We start from the raw sequence: 25652 nt of genomic DNA, 5'->3' as shown, positions 1-25652 counted from the left end.
TTAGGTGTGACTGAATTTCCTATGTATCTGCACTGTGGACATTTCCCACATAGCAGCATCTATAGTTCTATGGACGTGCTCTCGCCCTGGAGATGTGGTGCAGAAACCTCTCAGAATCACAACTCTTACCTCCACATTAAAGGAGGGGTGACCGGTACCCTTCAAGGTTGCCCAGAAGCAATCAACACTAAAACATGTAACATGTGAAGAAATGTAAGTAACTGTGCACAATTAATAGCCTGCAAAGCATAGACATGTGTGTGGAACCATGTTTTAGAAATAACTCCTGATGTGAAAATTAAATTAGTTTATCTGTAAAATGAAAAGGTGGTGTTTTCATTTCATTGTAACTTAACCCTCCTTAGACGTAGATGAAGCATCAAACACTGAAGCTTAGCATGTGATTGAGATAACCTTGGGTATTAACAAACCTGCAGCTTTCAAACCAATTCATCCATTCAAAACACTTCTCGGGATTTCTAACATAGTTCTACAAAGGGAAGACAATTCGTGGTTGTTCTAAGTATTTAGTGTTCTGTGTGGCAGGTAAATGAATGAAATGGATTATGAAAACTATAAAAATGTCACAGAGTTAAATGCTTAGTCTACTGCAAGCAAGTTTAATCACGATTTGTTCCCTGGATGGTGAAGACTCCCAGAGTTCATGAACACAGGGGAACACACATGTCCCAATCAACTTATTAAAAAACAATTACTGATTGCCTGCAAGAAATGCCAGTGAAGTTCGTCTCTGAGAGCACTAACTGGAAGCCGAAAAGTCACCCTGAGGGGGTAGAGTTTCACTGGGTGCCAGCAGGAAGCCAAGACACAAAGCCCAGCTCAGATATCTCTTTGCCCTCATTACCCACCTCCTCATTATTTGACTGTTGTTGAGTGTCAGGAACTCTTTATGTATTAGAGATACTAATCCTAGGAGAAGTCTAAAGCAACCAAATTTGCAAAATCAGAAAGTACAAGGGTATGTAATAGGGACCAGGAGGAAAGAAGTGTGTGTGGGGGGGTGTTGTCTGATGGATGGAGAGTTTCTGTTTCTTATCATGAAAAAGTTCTAGGGATCCGTTTTATAGTGTAAATACAGGTAACATCACTGAGCTCCACATTGAAAGCACATAAATGGAAAATTTCAGTGTATGTTTTTTCTGCAGTTTTTAAATGATGAAAAGCAGGAGTGTTGTGCGAGAAAAATAAACTAGGAATAAAAAGGGAACTGTAGTCCTAGGAGCAGTGCTATAACAGGGTTTCTTCAGTGCACCAAATTTCAGCGCCTTTATCTCCAGGCAGCACAGAGGCAAACAGAGAGGACAACGTCCTAATGGACCGCACAGGGCAGTTTGGCTAGTCAGTGCTCAAGAAGAAAGTTTGTTTTCTTTCTCTCTTTCTTTTCCCCTTTGCTTTTATTAATTTATATAAACTTTGAAGGCAAATTAAGCAATCACGGATTCACTTGCTTTTATTTTGCCCTAATTTGGTCAAAATAATGGTTAGCATAATATTTGTAACTACTTTTTAAGCCTCAATATAGTATAATCGTAATGATTTTTTTAATTACCTTAATCTTGTTCCTTCCAAAATGCATCACAAGTTGCCAGCTCCAGCTTGTTCGAGTTTGACAGGCATGGCCTGAGAGCTACTGGGACTCAGAGAGTCCCAAAGACAACTTCACACAAACTCGCTCCTGAAGTCCCTCAATGTGCATGCTGTACTTCAAAGCTCTTGGCTGTGCTGCTCCTGAACATTGGAGCAAGCAAACACACCTCTGCTCGAGCCCTAGCCATCCTGAAGACTTCGCAGTCAGTGCTTTGAGATAACCTTTTGACTTGTTCTTCAGGACTGTGGGGCAAAGCCCTAGAGACAGAAGGAACCGGGCTAAGAGCAAAGGTGCGTTTGGAAAGGACAAGGCAAGGGCTTCTGTCTCTGCGGAGTGTGAAGTCACTTAAGCCATGGGATACACCTGGGGCCGGGGGTGGGGGGACACTGGGGGACTCAGGCTGAGCAGGAGCCCGCCAGGCTAGAGGGGAGGGAGATAAAAGGCGGGAGGCGGAGCTGCAGGGCGGCGGGGGCGCGGCTGGCAGCGGCGGGAGCCGGCTGGCTCGTAGGAGGCGCCGCAGCCCCAGCCCGCCCGGCTCAGTGATCTGCGGGGCCCCGCTCTGCCCTGCTCCCCTGTGCTCCGTTCCGCACCGAGGGGCCGCCGCGTGGAGAGGTCCCGGAGAGTTTGCCCCGGAGCGCGGGCAAGTTTCTTCCTCAGTGCGCTCAGCTGGAGCTGTACCTGCAGGGCGCCTGGGACTGATGCCAAGGTAACAGGACTGGGCTAGGGGATGCGCTGTACCTGGGGTCTGGTGCCTCTGGGCACCGCGGTGGGCGCGGCTCTGGGTGGGCGAGATGCTCGTGGTACCTTTGTGGCTTTATTACCCCTGGGACTGAGGGTGGCATCTTGGGGCATTGCAGACCACTTCAATCCACTTTGTTGGACATGCCAGGGGAGGGGAGAGGAAGACTAGTGCATGCACTCAGGGGTAACTTAGTAGCTACCTGGACTGGACTCCTGCCCCGGCCCCTGAGCTCCCGGAGGGGCACCGCGAACTCCAGGGTTTTGGTGACACACCCGCGCGGGGACGGGTAGAGCTTGGAAACAGACCCGAGGAAAGAGTGTTGAGTTTCCCAGCACCGGTCTGTCCAGTCCTCTGGCTTGTTTGGTTGGAAGATGAGCGTCCCTGCCCTGGTGCCTCCTTTGCACTGGCCCCAAACTCCGAGTGACACTGCAGAGACTGCGGGCTGGTGGGAAGAAAGTTTCCAAGCCTGGGCTGGATGGTGGCTGAGCAGAGGACTGGAAAGGGCAGAGGGAGCCTCAGGTGTGAAGGAGGTGAGGGAGGGAGAGTACAGTGTTATCACTGTTGTGGAAGGGCTTTCCGCGCCTCAGCTCTTCTGCCTGGTTTGAACATCCTGCCTGCCAGCATGTTTCTATAGAGAGTGTAAACGGTAGTTAAGGTAGTTATGTTTGATAGCCTGTCAGGGATTACTTCCAACTAAGTTCTGGAGTGTGGAGACTACAGCTGTGGCCCCACTCCCTCATGTCCCAGTCGGCCACCCCCATCCTCCCACAGACAAATTGTGCCTGAATCAGTCCCAAGGTTAGGAATGAAACATATAGTATGTTTCTGTAAGTGACCCCCCTACCCCGTAGTGTTCCAAACCAAAACATTATGGGAGTACATTGTGGGTGTTTAATGGGAAATTATCCTTTTCGGGGGGGGGGTTGTTCTTTGGTTTTTGTTTTTGTTTGTTTGCTTTTCCTTTCTGGTTATTAAGATAGTGTGATTAATGAGTATCTATTTTTCTTCTTTAACCCCAAACATTACATTATTTTAGCTGTATGTAATTTTATTTTTATTACCCCTGTTCCTGCTGGCTTAAAGAACACGGACTTCTTGTAGACTCCTGCAAAACACAGTGTGACCATATTTAATATTTATCTGTCTCCCTGATTCAATGGTCCTGCCACCTGCCACTTCCCCAGTGTAATCGTAACACCATATGCCTGTCTACCAAATTGAGGATAAGAAGAATATCATTTTTTTCCATGGATAACAGTACCCAACTATCAGATTTTACTGTTGTCTATTAGATGAAGAGCTCCGGTCAAGATAAATCCATTTAAGACATGAAAAATGTGTAAGTCTTCCCAAAGCTTCAAGCAAACTACCGGACACTTGGAGTTAGTGACTGAAGGAAAAATTAAACTACCATCAAATGGGAAACATTTGATTGAATACAGTCAATAAGAAACTGCACCTATCAAACATCCACAAAAAAGTGAGAAGAATTTTTCCTTAACTCATTTGCTTTTTATCATCTCCATGGGGATGGTAACTTCCTTCAGAGAATGAGTCCCTTGCATATAGATTTGGTATTTACCAACTGAACATCAGATTGTGTGATATAGGGGCTTGGTGACAGTCCAAAAATGAGTATTTTAAATCATCCCCAACCATCTGTTGTCTCCCCCTCCCTTACAGCGCAATAGTTTACTCTCGTGGGTATGCAGGCATGCTTACTCATCTCACACCTTTGCAGGAGCATCCCAGAGCTAGATGACATTGGTGTCAAGTTTGACCCAAGCTCTCAGGCTGCTACTCTTTTCCAGTGAGCCTTTGATTTCAACCAAGGAGGAAATCAAAAGTCTTGAGTCATCTGGCAAGACTAGCATACACTCCAGGAGAATCTAACTGTTAGTACTCCCATCTTTTGCCACTAGAGTGGAGCTGGACATTAATGGAGTTACAAGATCCTCCTGGTAATATGAATTCCTCTGTGGTTCCAATGGGCATCATTTGATACTCTGAAGGCATAAGTGGAACATGTCTTGGTCTTTAAAAATGAATGTGATTGCCTCCTGTGTATACCATCTTCCTGGAGAAAAATTACACAACAGAAAGCCAATATAATATTCCAGACCTGTAACTAAACAGACATAAGGAAGGAGGAATGGCTCACTGCGGGAAGGAGCTTGCTGCCAAGCTTCATGATCTGAGGCTGTTTACCAGGATCTACATGGCAGGAGAGAGCAGACTCCAATCACTTTGCCCAGCCCGGCCACTTTGCACACATTACACACACTCATACCCCATTTCACCTACCTTTCTGTTCCTGTGATAAAGCATCATGACCAAAACAGCTCATAAAAGAAAGCTTTTAATTGAGTTTCATAAGGTTGGAGTCCATGGAGCAGAGAGCTGGCAGTAAAAACAGCTGAGAGCTCACATCTTGATCCAGAAGCAGGAGGCAAAGGGCTTCCTGGGAATGGATCCAGCCTTTCAAAACCTCAAGGTTCACCCTGAGCAATACACTTTCCCATACATTCTAATCCTTCCCAAACTGTTCCACCAACTGAGACTAAGTATTTAAACAAACACAACGAGCCTACGTTACCTTTCTTATTCAATCCACAACATCCACAACACACACAGAGAGACACACACCCCTACACACACACACACACACACACACACGCATGCACACACAGACACAGGGACAGACACAAACACAGTCACACACACATGCACAATAAATATATCTAAATAATGAATAGTACTTCTCCCACAAATATTACCATGCATGAATAACATACACTAGCTTACAAAAGATAGATGATTTACGGACATAGTCATTTTCATTTTTGTCTTGGTTCTGCATGAGTCAGCATGCATGCAATCGACAAATGAACCAACAGCCCCTGTTTTTCATGTGTTACCATTTGAGAGGGATTTAAGGTTTTCGAATCCCTTCCCATCTAATCCCCACTTGGAGCAAGTTTTCTATGACTCAGATATTTGAAAGGGTTTGTGCATGTGCTCGTGTGTGCGCAGGTGTACCTTGTGTGTGAGAGTACGTGTGCATAAGCTCGTGTGTGTGAGAGTACGTGTGCATGCACATGGAAACTAGAGAACAATCTTTGAGCTTGTTCTCTCCTGAGGTTCCATCCATCCACTGTGGTTTTTTTTCTTTTTAGTACTAGGTCTCTCTGTGGCTCAGGCTTTCTGTTAGGCTTGACTGACATGACGGTGGGCCCATATCTGTCTGTCTACACCCTCTTACCTGAGAATACAGGGTCGCACCACTGTGGACTCCTTTTTGCACAGAATCAAGTTTCAGTGTAAGTCATCTCATCAGCCCCATGTTTATAAGTCATTATAAAATAAAAATTTCCAATTCAAAGCCATTTGGGGTACGTGTGTGTGTGTGTATGCGTGCGTGCGTGCGTGCATGCGTGTGTGTGTGTGTGTGTGTGTGTGTGTGTGTGTGTGTGTGTGTGTGTGGCTGTGGCTGTGGCTGTGTCTATGCTCATACACTTCAGTAGTTGCCCTATCCCTCCAAACCTTTGAAACTATTTATCACTCAAAATTAAGCCCTCATGGTAGACAGAATGTTAGGAATATTGCTTAACTCAGATCTGGGTGCAGAACCCCAAATTACTTTTGTGATTTTTAGGAAAAGGATAATGGTGATTTTGCTCAAATTGTATATATTTGATACCAAAGGAATAATGAAGACCCAAGATAGAACTCCTTGTTCCTTTATCACTATGAACAAGGTCCTTGTTCCTGTATCACTATGAACTGTGCTTATTTTGAAGATTTTAAGGTTTTAACTTAAAAGGAGCAGTGTACTGAAGAGAATAAACTATAGATAATTCTGAACATAAAGTTACCCTTAAAATTATGACCTAATTTAAATCTTTGTTTCTTACATAGGAATGTGTTACCTATTATTTTTGGTGTACTAAAAATGAATTATTGAGGGGAAGCTGTTTAACCATGTGTAGTGGGTACTCTGAATTATTCATTATAATGAGAGGAATACAGGAAAAGATAATCTAAAATCATGGCTATTTAAAAAGTCATTTGTGTTTGTCTTTAGAATATGTTATGTGTTTGGTTTGAAAACCATTTCCATTGTTATTGTGGGCAAGTTTCCTTTCTAATTTTGTTTTTGTTTAGGTTAATTTTTAAAATGAGCTTACATGCCTCAAACACCAAAAGCAGTTTCTAAGGAGGTTGGGTAGGTGGGCATCTTGCCCAGAAACAAGCTGGGTGACAGAAATAAGCAAATCTGGAACAAAAACTTTCCAGTGAATTATGTATAATTCACAGCAAGATAATCAAGATTGGATGTATGTCATTTAATGGGCATGTTAAGTATTGGATATGTTCCTGGAAAAAATAGAGGAGTTTTTTAATTTATTTTTTGATGGTGGTGGTGCTGGTGTTTGTTTTGGTGTGTGTGTGTGTGTGTGTGTGTGTGTGTGTATTGTGTGTATTATATGCATATGTGCATATGTGTGTGAGGAGGAATACATAGAGACCTTTCCTGATCCCTACCTTCTTTTTTGAGACAATCACTGAACCTGGAGCTCACTGACCAGCTCTGCTATTGGTCAGTGAGCTCCAGGGGACTGCCTGTCTTCACTTCCCAAATCTGGGACTACAGGCAGGAACTTCCACTCCCAGTTTTTCACTTGAGTTCTGGGGAGTCTTAGGTACTCAGTGCTTGCACCCCAAGCAGTATAGCCACCAAACTACCTCCTCAGCCCCCAGCTAAGAGTGATTTAATAGAAATTTGAGACCTTTAAGTCTCACTTCACATCTAGCAGAGGCTAGTAATCTTTCAAAAAAATCATAAAGAGTGTTTATGGAAGCCAAGTAGAAACATTAATTTATAGGCCTCACAAAGTTGAATTTTCAAGTGTTTTCCTAAATTCCATACCTGTGTAAGGTGTTGAGTCACTCCCCAAGTCCTGCGGAGGAATTTGCAAAAGCGATAGCAGCAAGCAGCCATCTGAATAAGAGAGTTTGCCAGTTTGATCTCTGTACCTATGTTCCAAATCAAAACCACATTTCGTCAACGGGCCACTTTCAAGCGTCCACTGTTACGTGGACCTAGTTAGATAAAATACTTGAAGTTCAGCAAGACTGCCAATTTAAGAGATTTCTATTGTGTTTTTCAAAAGCTCTAGGGCAAAATTGGTTGTGGATGAAATAGTTTCTTGAACAAGAAGCTGATTCTCACACAGCAGTTGCAGTTAAATGCTTTGTTTATAGTCAGGTTTAGTTGCACATAGACTGTGTGGAGTGGCTGACCCTGTACACTCAAAAGAATCAGGGAACTGCTGTGTCAAAGGTTAGAAATGTCAAAACCATGTGATTGGAAAAGCAGATAAGACCGCTTTTATTGCAAGAATTCACAGCCAAATTGTAGCATTTATAGACGTGGAGAGAATGGCAATAGAGAAGGATATGTAGCCTTCAGAATGGAGGCTATGTCGCCAGAATAAATGTACTTACTGCTAAAGGTGGAGGGATACATTTTGGTTTTTATAAGGCATGGCACTTTTTAAAGACTAGACTAGAATGAGTATTTTAAAGGAAATAGTGTGGTTGTAAACATAAAAATTAAAACCTACAGGATGTATTTCATAATAAAGTTATTATGAGAATCAATTTCTCCCGGCCCAATGCTGAAGTATTAGAATACAAATTATCCATTTTTCACAGAGCTGAAAAGACTTGAAAAATAATTTATTCTAATTTAATTGTTAAGGAAATGATGGTGGCCCAGAGGGATCATGGTGAGTTGATGAAGGCCAGACTGGTAGTGAATAGCAGAGCAGAGACTACACACCTACTCTCACTCCAACCCAGACAGTGTAGAGTAAATTGCAAAGTAGCAGATGGGTGTTAGTGTTCTCCGGCTGTTACGGTATCACAGGGCTGCAGAAGTTATTAAGAGGACTGTTGCAGAGGTGTTGATGAAAGCAGAGATCTGACTGGCTGTCTTCTGTCAGACACAGAGCAGCCACTGCATCAGACTTGGTCCTCAGCCCTTAGTCTCTACCTTCTTATAAAAACAAACATTTTGCGTTACTTCATTAATATTCTGAAATGTAATTTTCACTAACACAGGTAGTGAAGTTATCAATAATGAAAATGAACCTGGAGACTGTAGTGATTTGTAATTTGTGTTTCTCTGTGCTGCTTAGGGATGAGTTCCCTAGGATGCACAGTGGAACCATGGCTGTGTGCAGGCATGTGTGCTATGATAGATACACACAGAACAAACTTGAACTTAAGACAAATGAAAATATTAGTAGAAATGGAGTGTAAGAAATCCAGGAAGATGAGACAATGAAGGTAGACTGAAATAAAGATAGATTAACCACTGAACAGAGTTACTTGTATGGAGCAGGAAGAAGGAAATAGTTATTGTTCTCGCATAAGGAATATTTGCCAAATCAAATATTTGGGGCAGAAAAAATTGGATCTGTGTTTTACAAATAAGAGAGTGAGCACTCTTAATCCATTGCCTCCAAAATTATGACAGCTTCATAGACCATTTTCACTGTGTTACTCTACTTCAAGGGACTCTGCCATTTACTTCCATGGTGTTGGTGACAAATAAAACTTTGCTGAAGAGAAATGATTGATTTGGTGCTATTATTTCTTTTTTATTTCTATTATGTTGTACTGCTTCTGATCCAGTGTCAGTACACAAAATGGCTACATGCCCTAGCAACCTTGCTGTAAATTGCTAGGCTTTGGTTGAAATGCTTAACAAATTCTAAATTATGATGGGCACCCATTCTGTGACTTGATATGCAGAAGTTGAGTTCAGAGATACATGTACCATTGTATGAAATATTTGTAGAATTTTATTCTGTGGTCCCCCATAACCTCCTACTGCAAGGCAGAAGCGACTGCCTTCCTGACTCAAACCGTGGATCCTCTGAGGGTACACATCTCTTCCTAAGATGTTCCCAAGGGTTGACACTAGCCCTAATGAGAGCCATAGAACTAAGGAAACAGGGACTTGATGCATGCTACTTCCTATGCTGCTCCTGCCTGTTCACACTTCCTGTAAGAAGGGTCAACCCACTTATCCGCTGGTGTCCTGACCTCAATGTATCAGAGCCATGGACTTCATTGTCCTGTAACTCAGGCTTGTGTTCTGCCTTTGCTTCTGTTGTCACATTCGTAAAATTTCTCTTCTGGTACTTGTTTCTCTTAGGAATCTATTTATTTGTATATAACTTTGAGTGGTGACTATTAGTGTGTAAATGCATTAACATTTTCATTATCTCAAGTGTTAACCTTGTTTAAATGCATTATCTCTAGGAGCACTTAAGACATTTATATATATATGTATATAAAAACATTAACTACATATATATTTAATATGATCAACATATATATACACACATATATTTGTGTATATGTATTTATGATATATTTGTGTATAGGTCTATGTAGTTTTAGATGGTAGGAACAGGAAATAGATGTCATGAAAGTTGAATTTTATAATGTTCTTGAAATATGCTTATGTAAACAAGAAATTGTACTAGTCCAATATTAGAAGTCATATATAGTATATAATGCTTTGAGCTGAGCGTTGGTGGCACATACCTTTAATCCCAGCACTCGGGAGGCAGAGGCAGGCTGATTTCTGTGACTTCAAGACCAGCCTGATCTACCGAGCGAGTTCCAGGACAGGCTCCAAAACAATACAGAGAAACCCTATCTCAAAAAAACATATATATAAATGCTTTGAAGAATGCTTATAGCAAAGGTCAAAATCTATTACCAACTGAAATAAACTATTGAATTAGAATTGTGTTATACTGCTTGAAATAAATGTGTCCATGATAGAATATAGGAGTTGGGATAGTATAGAATTTCATTGTCTGCTTTAAATACTTAATCTTTGCAATGTTTACACCATCAGCATATACCAACTTATCTTCTATTTGCAAAAATATAGTATTTACAAAGAGTTGAAATAGTTTTGAAGGTTTGTGTGTGTGTGCAGACATGAATGTAATATATAGTTATTTAAGACCACAGAAACAAACAATGAATAAGATTCTAATGTTCTTACTACTTCTAATATTTTATTTTCAATCAATGTTGGTAGAAATTGATTGGTGAGAATGAGGAGTTAATATGGAATGTCTTTCGTGTGTGAGATGTAAGCAAGCAACCTCGACTGAATGACCACATTGTAAGATGTTTGTTTCCATGGATACTTCCACTTTGATGTGTCTTTCAGAACATTGTATATCTCACTCTCTTTAAAGCAGAAGCACTTTGATGGAGGTCATGGTGTGTCTCTGTGTATACATGGGTAACCAATTGTTCAGAGACAGCCCTGGATTCTCTACCCTGAGGGCCATAGGTCCCTCATCTGAGAGGTCACTTTTCCTACAAAAGAGATGCATCCATGGTACAGAACACAGCCCTATGATGGTTTTCTGTGTTTAGTTCTTTGACACTGGAGGATTGATTCTTGGTCAGTTGAATGGCTCAAATTCAAATTCAGATTGACCCCTGACTTTGCTCAACTTTTGTTATAGTTTCTAATGTAGGCACAGCAGTGCAGTGGGAGTTGAAGAAAGATGAGGTTGCACTGTGTGATTGTTGGGTGCTAAGTGCAAGAGGTTCTTCTGTCATTTCACAAAGACATATAGAGACAGTGAAATTTATTGGGCTATCTGCCACTTCTTGTTCTGCTTTTTGTTCGTAGGAGGAATAAAGGCAGATACTATGAAAGTCGGCCCTCTTTCTTCTCCTCTCTTAATTTTGTGATTCAAGAGAAAAACCTTTGTCAGTATGAACAGACACAAGGCAACGCATCGCTCCATTTGCATAACCCCTGTTTATTATAGACACGTGGTGTTTCTCTTAGCTGAATTCTACAAAACATAAATTAGGAACAGGAAAACACCTGTCCTGCACGGTGAGGACATCTCAGAATCTTCTTCTGGTGGTAGTGAAAATGGGAAAACAAACAAGAGAGGCAACACAAGAATGTGATATTACTTTTCCAATAGTTTTACAACTAGGAAGCCCCTACATCCACATGACCCAGAAGTCTTTCCTGTCACTTTTCTTCCTTTATTTTTATTCCAGGAGGAAGAAAAATGGTATCAGCTTTTTTTTTTAATGATATTAGTTCTTTACGTTAAAAGCTTGAGTCAAAGCCAGGCGGTGGTGGCGCACGCCTTTAATCCCAGCACTCGGGAGGCAGAGGCAGGCGGATCTCTGTGAGTTCGAGGCCAGGCTGGACTGACAGCCTCCAAGACAATACAGAGAAACCCTGTCTCGTAAAAAACCAAAAAAATAAAAAAAATAAAAAATAAAGCTTGAGTCAAAAATAAAGGTACTGAATTTTAGAATCATATTTCTAAATAAACTTGGGGTTTCCCCACAGGATTCCTTAAGTAGAAAGTCAAAATGTCAGCTATTTATTTATTTATTTATTTTTGCAAGGATCAATTTCTCAATACTAAAAATAAAATTTAGGATCTGGAGAGATGGCTTAGTGTTTACAAGCACTTGGTACACTTACAGAAGACCTGGGTTTCATTCCCAGAACCATGTGGCACCAAGCACCCATCTGAAATGCAGAAATGCATGTAGGCAAAGCGCTCCTAAAGTAAAATTTAAAAGCAGCAAAGCTTGCTGATGAGTGATGGTTTTGGACTGAACGTGTGCTGCCTATGCCCTGTTACATTTTTTTTCCTTGTGTCATAGCACTGTTTCAGCTAGGAACATTTCTTGTCAGAGACTACTGTTCTGTGACCAGTTCTTTAAGGTTGGAGTCAGCTGAAGGAACTGCTGAGGTCTCCCCTGCTCTGTGTATCTGGAACCCAAGACACACAATTATCAAATAGTTAGTAGCTATATGTACTTACATAATACTTTATAACTTGATCTCTTGGTCAAAAGTCTGGCTGAGTTCTTTTCTTTTTTATTTCAAGTATTGAGAGTTGGGAAATTGCAGCAGCATTCAGAGAAGAACTGAGGTTGGACACCACTTAGCTCCATGTACTCAAGGTCATCAACCAGAGCCTCAGAAATCTGGTTCATTTGGGGGTTTTCCCACACACAGATACCAAGTGCTGTTCAACAAGAATTTCATGACCTATCAGTGTATATTTCATATAGACTAGTCTGGAACCCATAATCACAGCTAAGAAAGCCTCTCTGTTTCCCAAGTCAACCATGGGACATCTTCCCTTCTGCCCTCGGCACAACCCTCCAAAATTCCAAATCAGTGTTCCAGCCTTGACCATCTTCCCCAGCCACCATCAGGTCTTTCACATCTTGAGGTTTGCTCCCACAGTACACTACAAACATGCCTTTGTCACCAGTGAACCCTAAGCTGTCACTCTTCTCATAGACTGTATAGCAGGTTAGCCAGAGTTTCTGAAATAATGTGATATTGCCCCACTTCCAATACAGGGACAAACCATTGCAAAGATAATTATCACTCCTCTGATTGCACACATCACTTGGAGATATCACCATTACTTTATCATGACAAAGCCCAACACAATGCACCTGATTTCTTGAAGTTCATCAAGGTCAGACTCTGAAGTCCCATCTCTTCACCAATAACCCTCTTCCCTCTGCCCCAGCTGTTCTCTGGCTTCCACCTGTTCCAATTCACCAGGTGATTTCTCATCTCCACACACTCCAAGCACCATGCCAGGAGTGCCTGGTTCATTATTAGTTTATGATTTCAATATAGCAACTCACAGGACAGCTCCTCAATTGAGCCAAATCCTTCATCAGGTACATTTAATCACAAACACACAAATGCATACATTTGTGTGCATACATTTTCAATTATTATATATCCATATCATTCACTATCCCATTTATTGCAGTGACTTATTGGTTAATAAGGTATGGATTCATCTAATTTGACAGTTGTTGTATTATTAGAAAACTAATATGGTAGAGTGTGTGCCTCAGGATTGGGTGAAGTAAATATTTGTTGAAGGAATGTTGGCTGAACATTCATTTATTTCTGTAAGTGCCCATTCTTGCACATATACTATATGTCTTAGCCAACCAGTGTTTAATTGCTATGAAGAGACACCATGACCACAGCAACCCTTATAAAGGAAAGAATTTAGGTGGGGCTTGTTTACAGTTTCAGAGTTTTAGTAACACTCCTGGTAAGCAGTATGGTGGCCCACAGGCACACATGGTAGCTGAGACTTCTACATCCAGATCTGAAAGCGGCATAAAGAGAGACACTGGGATTGGCTTGGTCTTTTGAAACCCCAAAGCCCACCCCCAGTCACATGTTTCCTCCAACAAAGCCACACCTACACCCACATGGCCACACTCCTAATCACTGCCAGGTAGAGCCACTCCCTGATTCACTCAAATGTAAGAGCCTGGAGTTATTCTTTGTCAAACCACTGCAGTACACATCAAAGCACAGTATACTACTTTCATAATCTAGTAAAAAACTAGACAATGCTTGTGATCTAAGAGGCCTCACTCATTTCCTTCAGAACCTCCCCAAGTCTCACTCTTCTCTTCAAGCTCTCTTCACTCTCAGTGTTTGAGGAGTCACTTGAGAAAGAAATTGTTCAAAACTGATGACAGCACACCAAAAGGACATAAGAGCCAGACATAATGGGATCTCACTGGGTAAACTTGGGATCCTCTGAGAAGGAAAAGTAATGATGTATATAAAGAACTAGAGTATATTACATAAGGAAAGCTCCAGCAGTGTGTGCATGTGCAGACTGGGGAAATGTAGAGTGAGTAATCTCCACTTTACTGAGTCATACACCCAATGATAAAATTAAAGAAGCAACTTCTGTAACCACTATTGTAATAACATTAACAAGTGTTCCATTGTTGGGTAAATGGCTTCCTGGAAAAGAATATTGCCACTATGTCAGACAGCACCTCATCTGGTCTCTTGATCACAAAGGAGAAAGTTCCTTCAGACATGTATCAGCTTAACCATGTGGTCAAACCTGTTACCTCCAGGGTCAGAACAAACTCTTCTTCAGACCACTGTGGAAACACAAAGGTTAGCCAGGATCCAATTACCACAACTGCTCAGACAAACACAAGTTGTAGACATTTGTCAGTATAACCCAGTACTTTAAAAATGTGAGTGCCATTAAAAAAAAAAAAAGCAAGATGCCTGAAGGAGATCACAGAAAAGGGGGACCTGGTTCCTAAATATGAGTCATCTTTATTAGACTCTGGATTTAGAGAAAAGTGTTAATGGAGAATATTGGATAATTGAGAAGTGTGAACTTGAGCTATAGGACCTATAACAGTATTGCACCTATGTTAAATTTGTTGAGTCACAAACATTAGGGGGAATTTATAGGTGAATACATCTTTAAGAGGCATTCCAAACACCGGAAATATTTGTAGGTGAAACTGACTGGTATTTGCCACTTGTTTCATAGTGACAAACAATTGTTTTTAAAATGTGGAGAAAAGAAATAACCGAATATGGTAAAATGATAATGATCATTGAACATAGCTACAACTTGCATAGTAGTCTTTACATTATGGCTAAGTTCCTACTTTAGATGTCTGTCAAAATAAAAACTGGGAGAAATACTCTACAGTTCTCAACCAATTATGCAACTAAGATTATTTTCACATAGTGCAGGGAGTTACTTGTACAAAAGTGGTTTAGTCAATTAGTAACATTCCTGAAAGTATCTGATATCTTCATTCAATATTCCATAAAAATTTCATAAGTGATATATAACTACTAAGAAATACCAGGCCTCTTATTGGTTGGAAGCTAGTGAGAAACTGTCTACAAAAGAAAAATTTTAAAGGATTATTAAAAGAATACACTTTATGTAATGTTCTAGTCAACATGGTGAAAATATCAAAAAGGTATTATGTAAAGTAATATTTGCCATATTCTAGTTATACTTGAGAACATTTTAGCATGAGAAATACTGGGTGGAAATTAGGCTTTGGTGGAAGTATGGCTTTGTTGTTCTTCTTCTTACATATTCTTATGGATGCTTATCTATAGAATGAAGTATTAGATCAATGTTGACTCCTATTAAGATATGTGCAACCTAGTAGAGTACAGTATAAAGACCATTCACATTTGGCCAGAAACTAAAGATCCACTGAGTTCTCACAGCACATTGTTAAAAGATCTGGTGATGTTGTTAGTATTTGGGTGTCAGAAAGGATACTTAAACCAATAACATCAGTTCATCAAAGCACTCAAGCCAGAGTGATGGTTCAGTGGTTAAAGGTGCTTGGACACATGACCTGAGTTCAGGTCCCAGGGCTGAGAAAGTAGAAAAGTCAAACTAATTCCCAAAAGGTGTCCTCTGACCACTGCATGCATGCTGTGACACATCACAGGCACAGCACATGCAAAATAAATGAAAAAATAATAATTGCAGGAACAACTCTCCATTTACTCAACAAAAACGTGAGGACCAATTAAACATCAAACTAAGATAAATACTTCTTGAGAAAAATGTCAATTTTAAAAATAATTATGTGAATGCTTCCTCCTAATGCTAAAGTTTATAATATATTGTTATTCTGGACTCTCTAGGAGAACTACCTAGTGCTAACGTAACATTTAGGGCTCCTTCACATGGGATCCTCATATAACCAGAGCTAATGGAGTGGCCCTCTATGAATGAAAACATTCATCATCTATCATATAAAGTGGTACACAACTTGCATCTTAACATGCATCATAATAAACCTGATAATAAATTGATAACAATTTTGTGCCATATTTCATAACATAATTCATAAATTATTATAATAGCAGCAAAGAGAAAAGGTTTCTGAAAGATGTGTGAGAACTTTTCCCTTGATATGCACAACCCATATTGTTTTATGTTTCTCTATGTTAAGATCTTCATACTAAAAACTTATAGCTGATTTTCAGGCTTTATGAACTCAAATATCAGTGATCAGTCTAAAGTTGATATTGCTCTGATAGGGACAAAAGAGCAACACATTATTATTAGGTTGCAGCCTTTTTCATGGAGTCTTGATCTTCAAACAAAGGTAATGGTAGCTTTGTTCTCATGCCCCCTATTCTCCTCATTCACTCATTATTTATAATTGTAGTAAAAATAAATGATACCCATAGTGCTACTGAGAGAATTCTAAGACTTAGGAGAGCTGGATGAAATTGAATTTAGTAGTCTTATTAAGCTGTTAATATTTTATTTCATTTTTCTGAAGTTCCAAGACCATGAATAAGTTAAAAGTTGTTTAAATTTATAGCTATAGGTAGGCAGGCTTCCATATAGAATTTGCTATTAAAAGAAAACAGCTCTGCAAACAATTTGTGTAGGTAATTATTAGCTAGAAGCTATTTGTACTCTAAGTTATTGCATATACACATATGATAATAAGACTTTGCACAAATGGAAACTTTTGATAATAAATCCATGTAAATGATCGTGCCGGAGGAAATAATTCTAGATGTTATAAGTGTATTTGAATTGCCTGAAAGCAGAATGCACACTTCTAGACCAAGTATGTGACTATTTTTCTTTCATGATATTTAATAGGTCATTGTACCTAAAGTCTCAGAAAGGATGAATAAAACAAGTAGTGGAAAATATACTTTGCTGTTTGTACACATATTAAAATGTGCAGCCACAGGAGAATTTGCAAGCAGCACTGTGAATCCGTCGCCAACAAGAAGCTAATCTACACTCCACATCACAGTTATCAGAAGTAAATATAAATCCCTGATCTTGGCCTTGGCACTATTCTTTTCATTATATATGGAGATTACTGAACAATCGGATTTTGCCTTTGTGGTGTGTTCACTGCTTAGAAAAAAGCATCCACAGTGAAATGAATTACAGAGCATCCAGACTCTGCGAGCCCCAAACCCTCATGACACTGCTTGGGAGTGTACACTGTGCACACTTCAGGTCAGCTGCATCATATGTTAAAGCACTAAAGTCAAGATATAGGGTTATATTTGGCTATATTTGTGTTATTATGTCCATTTCGTATTTTCCTATTTAAATAAAACCAGAGTTCATGTGGCAGTGTTTCACTACTGTTTTCCATGCAGAATATTTTGGTTGGTTCTGTAACTAGCTGGATCCCATGGTCAGGGAGTTTACTCTAGGATGGCATACCACATATTCTACTTTCTCAGGGTTTTTGAGCTTACCCTTCTTTGCTCTCTCTGTACTGTTCACATTGCCTGAGCCCTATGTCTCTAATCCACATGCCATTTTCTGATTGATTTCCACTCTTTACCAATGACGATAAACAATGGGGGGGTGGTGAGGTACTGGCCTGCCTGTAGCAACCCTCACCAAGCTTATGCCACTGGCTCTTGTTGAGACATTCAGAAACCTGTTACTGTGTTGTGATTTAGAGGTCGTCTCCTTCTATTACTCCACACAGACACACATAGCACCCTCAACAGGGAGACCATCCTAATAGCCAATAAAAATGGTTGATATGGACATTATTTTCCTCAACACACAGCCCCAGTTATTCTGAGTTTCAACAGGAAAACATACACTTTCTTACAGTCCACTTTATCTAAGCTCTCACTGATCCAATCTCAGTGGACAGAGCTTTGGAAATACAGAATAAATTTTACAGAACTTCTTGTCCCAGAACAGACATCTGTCTTGCAAGTCCCCACCCAGGTGGGCCTGCCATTGCAGTAGTAAACTTTCTCTTTTGTTGCACAGTCTAAAGGTGAATCAGGTGAATTCTTTCACTGCCTGCCAGTCCTTCACTCTCTCTCACTGATAGCCCCCAAAGGAACACCCACGGCGTAGATATTTCTGTTCTCCTTTCCCATTTCTGTTAAAAATAATCCCTGTTCAACTAAAGGCTCAATAATGAGTTTGTCAGCTCCTACCCTTATCTGGTTTTTATCCAGATTTTATAGAATTTGGCTGGCATGTTTTAGGATCACTGGTTTATGCTGGAGTGCTTTTACTTCTTAATTGAATATCTACTTGGTTTCTCAGTCTTTTTCACATTTTGCTGTTTCATCACGTGTCACAGAGGAAAACAAAATCTTAGCTTCACCATAAACTCATGTTTCAGAGCTCTGGTCACTATTTTTTGCAATCAAATATTTTATTTAAAACACAAATAAAATGATATAAAGACAATTTAAAAGTAATAACAAGAAGTGATTGCGCATGTACCCATTGTCAAGCTGAAGTGTCATGTTTTTGTCAGGAGATTCTAATGTCTGCATCAACTTAATGTCTTAGTGCTTAATATAAATGCAGAAAAGGTGCATCCACTCTCTGCTTATTGACAATCCATGGAGAACTTCTGCTTCATGAACTTAAGCACCAGCTTGCTCCAGTTTCTCAGTCCTGTCCTCCTTTGGTGTTTCTACTGTTTCCTCTGCAGATAACAGACACTTAGAAGATGAAGTAGGATGTTTTAGGTGCCAGATCTCCACTAATGTGCCTGCTTCTGTTCAGATCCTATTGTATTGTAAGGGAACCAAAATAGACAGCCTGGCAGTGAGTTCAGGAATCAGAGCAAAGAGAATACAGAGAACACGGGGCCTGGTCCCTCTGCACCTTCTGTGTGTTCCTCTCATTTGCTCATTCAAAGCATTGAAACATCAGGACTTGCATCTCAGTAGTCTCCTTCTTTCCCATGTGTCCGTATCTCAAATGCAATGCTTCAGTATTGCTCTGACTTGGATCCTTAGAGAAATGTATATTAAAATATGGAACTTAGTTTTGTCATTTGGAAATAATATGTGTATGTGAAAAAAATACCATTTGTTTTCATTGTATAAGGTTTTTGACAGTGCCACTCAGTATTATATTCACTTTTTAATTGTAACTAGATATTGTCTGAGCTATGGAAAGGCTTGTGTTCAAAAGTATGCCAATTCGATGACAGATTTATCCATATCTTTTTGCAATTTATGTTTACTTTATATATTTAAAACAGTGCTATAATTGCAAGCATATATAAGACCATAATATGTTTCTAGTGAATTTTACTCTTTGCTAAAGTGTACACCCTGTCCTTATGTTGCATTTAATCTTAATACTTAACTGGTTGTTGGTGACACACGCATTTAATCCCAGAACTCGGGAGGCAGAGGCAGGCCGATCTCTGTGAGTTTGAGACCAGCCTGGTCTACAGGATCTAGTTCCAGGACAATCTCCAAAGCCATAGAGAAACCCCGTCTCAAAAAACAACAAAAAAACCTTAATACTTATTTTATCTGACCTTTGATAGCTAGCTATTCTAGTTTTCTGTTTATTTATGTTTATTTGATTGGTATTGGTACATTCTCTATTTGTCTACTCTCAATTCTGTCTTCATGTTCTAAATCTGAAAAGATAACTTTGCTAGCTTTAAAAATCCAGGGGAATAGTAGTTTTATTTTGATATCTTACAACTATACTTAATCTAAGGTTTTACTTTCTCATATTGTGTGTTTATATACAGGTGAGCATGCATGTTCAGATATGTGCATGTTCCTATGTGTGGAGGTGTGGGAGCACATATGTATACATGTGTGTACAGGACAGAGTTCAGTCTTAGATGTCATTCCTCAGGTGCTAGTCTCCTTGTTATCGAGACAACATCTCTCACTGGTTTAGAACCCCAAGTAAGCTAAGCAGTACAGCCAGTGAATTCCTGAGATTCCTCTGTTCCTGCCTTCCCTGATTTGAGATTACAAAGGCACACCATTTCCAAACATGGTGGCTCACACTTTTAATCCCAGCACTGGCCAGGCAGAGGCAAGAAGATCTCTGTGGGTTTAAGGCCAACCTGATCCACTTAGTGAGTTCTGGGATGACCAGGGTTATGTAGAGAAACCCTGTCTCAACAACAACAGAAACAGGGGCCCATAGTATACATACATACATACATACATACATGTGTGTATAATATGTTTATTATCAAATGGTATGTGTGTGTGTTCTCAAAGATCGAACTCAACCCCTAGACTGTGCCCTTGTTCCCACAAATTAGACTCTTGTTATTTTAATCAGTAAATAAATTTGATTTATCTATGTGTTTATCATTTTCTTTGCTTAGTATTATATCTTTATTCAACTTTTTCATTCTAAGTCCTTAGAGATGGCTCTACCAGGGTTTAAGATATGGAGACCAGTTATTATGTTTCTGTGTTTTATACCTGTGGTTGGTACACACTTTTTTTCTTATTAAAACTTCCCCCCTAAAGTTAGAAATGTCTTGCTTTAACACTTTCTTAAGACCCTAGGTCTTTATTATTGACTTGAGAAATCTTCATCATTAACTAAATATTCTATCTAGATGTTCAGGAAAAAGAGCACATGCCCGGTTTTATTCTAAGCAGCCTCTCTGATCTCCTGTCTTTTCCAGTTTGAAAGGCATATTCTCCAAGCTAGCCAATAGCAGCCGTCCTTTCGCTGCAGATTGCCCTAGTTTCATTTCTCTTGCTGTGATAAAACACCTTCACAAAAAGCAGCCTAGGGTAGAAAGTGTCTATTTTAGCTCCCAGTTCCAGGTCACAGTCTTCCACTGTGGGGAAGTCAGGAAGGCAACAACTTAAAAGAGCTGTCGCATCACATCCACAGCCAAGAGCAGAGGGAAGTGAGTGTACGCATGCTCACTACTTAGAGCAGAGGGAAGTGAGTGTACGCATGCTCACTACTCAGAGCAGAGGGAAGTGAGTGTAAGCATGCTCACTACTCAGAGCAGAGGGAAGTGAGTGTAAGCATGCTCACTACTCAGAGCAGAGGGAAGTGAGTGTATGCATGCTCAGTACTCAGAGCAGAGGGAAGTGAGTGTACGCATGCTCACTACTCAGCTCACCTTCTCAAATCAGACAGTCAAGGCAGAGACTCAGGGAATGGTGCTGCCCACAGTGGCGTAGGCCTTCTGACTCAACGCAACCACACACACACACAAATCCCTCCTGGGCACACTCACAGGCCAACTTGACCTAGACACTCCTCACCAAGACTCCCTTGTCTGGCAATCCTATGTTTGGTCTTTGGTCAAGTTGACAATTGACACTAACCATGAGACCATCCACAACTGTTTCTTATCTCTCCCCTCTCCCCACCTCTACATGAACTCTTTTCTGCATCCTATTTCTTCTGCTGCTCTTAACCCTTTTGCACTTTGAGACTGTCATGTAGATTATAGGGAGACAATTTTTTGAAAATAATTTGTCTGAAAATAATTATTTTGCATATACCCTTGATGGAGAGTTGGATAAAAGATACTAAAATTTGACTTACTATGATGTACATATTTTTCCTTGAGAATCTTGAATGTATCTGTGCTCTACTGTCATTGTCTGGATTCCAATACTGCTGCTGTTAACAAATCTTGCTGCTGCTATTCTGACCTTTCTCCTCTGCAATGTGAGATTTGCTTATTCCCAGTGTTCCAAGTAAGCGAGGTAATGCCCCCTTTATGTATTCATTTGTCATCAATTGTGTTAAGTTTGAGGGTGGCCTCTGCAAACTGGGAGACTCATGACCATTGTTTCTGTACAGTTTCATTGTGTAGTATAACTAATAATCTCTCCTTTCCCTTTCTCACTCCTCATTATCTGAAATTCCTTTTCTCAGGTGTTGACTCTGTTAGATCAGTCTCATTTCCTTGCTCTCTTTTCACTTGACATTTGCATCTGTTTGTCCTTTTTTTCTATTTGCTGAGAAATCCCTCTCTCCTAACCTTTCTGATGACTTTTCTTTTCATTTGGTGGCATTTTTCATTTACAAGAGCTTTTTATTGGTATCTGATTTCTTTCTGTTAAATACAGGGTCCTGAGAAGCCCAGTGCATAGTTTCTGGGTTTTATAGCAGACAGCATCTTGCATCTTCTCATTATCTCTCAAGACTCACGGCTTATATGTTACAGCCCTTTAAGTTAGTTATCAGTCGTCGGCCAACAATTCACATTCTGAAATGTGTGATTATCTCTCTTCTAAGTATCTCTTCCTCCCTTATCTGTGTCTCTGTAACTCCTTTCCCCACCAATTTCTTGATTTTTGGTTTAGAAGCATTTGAGGGAGGAGAAACAAAAGCAAGTGTTTTGTCTGCCTTGATTTAACTATAGAATCTCTCCATGGGCTACTTAACCGAATTAGCTAAAATAATACATTAATAACATTGAAAACTTCATGTTTATGAACTTTATAATAGGCTTTGTGTTCCTCAGTACTTTGTTCTCTTTATGTGGTTTTAAACATTCATACTTTTACCTGGAATATTGACTTGCAGAGTTCTGTATTATCCTTGCTTCCATTTGTCACCATCATTAATTAGTATTATGCTAACTATACTAACTACCTTAGAAAATGTCTTTGACATTTTAACATGATCACTATTTTGTGGTGTGCTATAAGAGTATTCCAAAAGTTTTTACTGTATGGTTTTTGCCAGTATATAAGGTTTTTCTTATTTCATTTATCTGTTTTAAAGTCAAGATCCTTAGAGTATCATCTTTGCTAATATATTTTATGTTTCTTCTGCATGAAATGGATAAGGATAACTAACTACATGCGGCTTAACATACAGAGAAAGAGGAGAAACAATGGGTGTTCAGTAGAACCTAATAAATATCTGCATGTTATTGCTACACTGTTGAGTACATTACTCACACACCTTACCATGTGTAAGAAAAAAATCATTTTCATGTCAGAATACACACATAATTGAGTTTTGTAGCATTGTTTGTTAGTCATATAATTTTACTATTGTGAAGAAAGCAATACTATCTTTTCGTAAGGTATATATATACATATATATATATAATTGATATAACAGTAGCCAATGCAATATCTAGACACTATAGGAAGAAGAACAAAGAATCTCCCAAATATATACTATGTATCTAAATATTAACAGACTGAAGTACCTACCATATAAGGTATAAGTAAACCAGATTTTCTATAAATGTAATACCTGTTCAGGAACATGTTGTTTTTGAAATCAGCAGGTAAGGATACTTAAAAATAATTTTATATACATGTAAGAATACATAAAACATATTTTATCTATATGATAATCAATAACAACTGTGTTTATACTTTATTGAGTCATTGTTCAAAAATTTATTTGAAAACATGTACTGAGAACTTTTTGAATTTATGGAAATATAAAGCTTTTAGTGTCGAATATTTATTCCACAAATTTGTTTCTTTGAAATACTTTTAAATATTTGACATTAAGTTCATGCCGACGTTGTATTTTGCTGTAGAAATTGCCAGTCCAACACCAGCTTGATCCATTCCGCATCAGGCTGTAACTCATGCTCTTACCTGAATGGGTCTTTTCACAGAAGAAAAGAGCAGACATACAGGCATGGCTTTCTAATGGCCCATTGTTGTTACCTAGTGGATGCTGCTGTGTTTTGTTTACTTTCATTTTTGAAAGTTTAATCCTATACCCTTTAAATCTGTCCTGTGGGGCTGGAGAGACCTTAACACAGAAGTACCTGCTGCTCTTCCAAAGGACCCAAGTTCAGTTCCCATGCTGAAACACTGTCCTTACTAACCAAGTCACATCTTCTGATCTTCCATTTTTGATGTTGATTTTTCTTCTAGGCCTAGCCATAGTTAATCACTATTTCTGCTCTTCTTTAATCCCATCTTGACAGGTTTAAGTTCTGCAAAATGTCTATTTATTTAATAAATACCATAGGGTAATAATGTCTTGCCTTAATCGCAATTCTTTATGCTTCATCCCTTATAATCTTTTAGAATTCCCATTAGGTTTTCTATTTCCCTGTTATTTGAGCTGAAGTAAACCCTTGGGCTCTAACCTGTAACCTATCTGATTCTACCACTTCCTCTACAGATGCGCTCAAGTCCCCTCATCATTTTCCATGGTGTTGACTCTTATAGCCCTGTTTGTCCATTCAATCATGCTTGGATTATTGTATCTTATTCTGAGCCCTGCATTTAAAGCAAGGCATTAGCAAACTCAAATGTGTCTGGGGGGATGATTAAATTGATTGAAGTCTTCTAAACCGTGTCCCATAAGGAATGGCTGAAGGAATTGTGTATATTTATTGTTTATCCTGGAGTAAAAAAGATTGAGGGCAGACATAGTAATTGTTTTCAGTAATTGGAAAGTCTGTCATGTAAAGGAGGGAACAGATTTGTTATGAGTTGTTCTAGAAAACTCTTGTAGAATCAACTTGGGCAAAATATGAGCAGACATATTAAAATATTCTCTTATAATGATCAGAGATTAAGCCTTATTCATCTTGGTTTTCCCTAGCACAGAGTTTTGTTTATACGGGGGACTAATTGATATTTATAGACTGGATTGAATGAATATGATTGAAAGAACAAGCCTCTCAGTAAACCAGAGTACCTTTTAAAGTAAAAATAGCCACTGTTTCAACAAATCCTTATCAACTATCTATGAAACAGCTGCTTCTGAGTTTAGCTCATGCAATGTAAAGTTATCAACATTGTGATGGTGTGGACGGTTTCTGTGGGCAAGAATTCCTTCTAAATGTTTTCTTGAATTTAATAGCATCATATTAACCTCATTTGATAGGTACTTTCATTATTTACAATGTAGACGTGAAGAAACTGGGGTACATGGACTTTTAGACTGGCCAGTGTTGAAAAGCTGGTTAGTGTTCAAGTTAGGATTTGAACCCAGGTGGTCAGCCTCAATGGTTTGCATCAATGACCACCATGACAAACCACTGGCAATAATGAAGGACAAAGGCACCCATAAGTGAAAACACCTGAGGACATGAGGACTTGAGTGTAACCTAGTCCAGCCTTCTTGCTGGTATTCTACCCTATCTCCACCCAAATGTCTGAGACTCTCCTGCCTCTCAGTCTAGTCTTCACATTGTCTCTGAGTGGTCATCCCAAAAGCAAGCCCAATCATTCTACTTCCTTCAAACCTTTCACTAGCTCATCATGTCTGCAGGACAGAGACCAATACCATTTGTACAGTGAGACCTTCTGGGTTCTGTCTCTGCCTGGCCCTCTTATCTCATCTCTCCAGGAACACTGTACAAACAATGTAGTTAAATGGCTCTGTCATGTAGATCTTGTCTGGCAAGGAAACAAGTTTGTTATGGGAATGAAGCTATCAATATGAATTGTTCAGAGCAGTGCCTTGCGTGTAATAACTGCTCAAGAAGTGTTAGCATATTTATTTCTATCTATGTCTGATTATCCCAACAAAACTGTTGTATAATTTATCTCCTAGTTTCCTCACTCCACTGGCAATTACTTTGCAATAGATTGAGAAATAAAGGGGGAGTATTGGCTCTCCTAATTAACAAATTCAGAGACAGAGAAAGCAC

The 25652-nt window shown here is 39.5% G+C and overlaps 1 protein-coding gene across 1 annotated transcript in view; it reads left to right on the top strand.

Moving 5' to 3' along the window:
- The first annotated feature begins 2083 nt into the window (after positions 1 to 2083).
- Chst9 (carbohydrate sulfotransferase 9) overlaps positions 2084 to 25652 on the top strand; it is a 241840-nt gene continuing 218271 nt past the window's right edge. The window contains exon 1 of the mRNA XM_040757868.1: positions 2084 to 2315. The gene's annotated coding sequence lies outside the window, so the exon portion shown is untranslated. The remainder of the gene's footprint in view (positions 2316 to 25652) is intronic.

The sequence above is a fragment of the Mesocricetus auratus genome, unplaced genomic scaffold (assembly GCF_017639785.1).
Source record: "Mesocricetus auratus isolate SY011 unplaced genomic scaffold, BCM_Maur_2.0 Super-Scaffold_100015, whole genome shotgun sequence".
Classification (NCBI taxonomy): Eukaryota; Metazoa; Chordata; class Mammalia; order Rodentia; family Cricetidae; genus Mesocricetus; species Mesocricetus auratus.
This window is presented reverse-complemented; position numbering and strand designations above follow the sequence as displayed.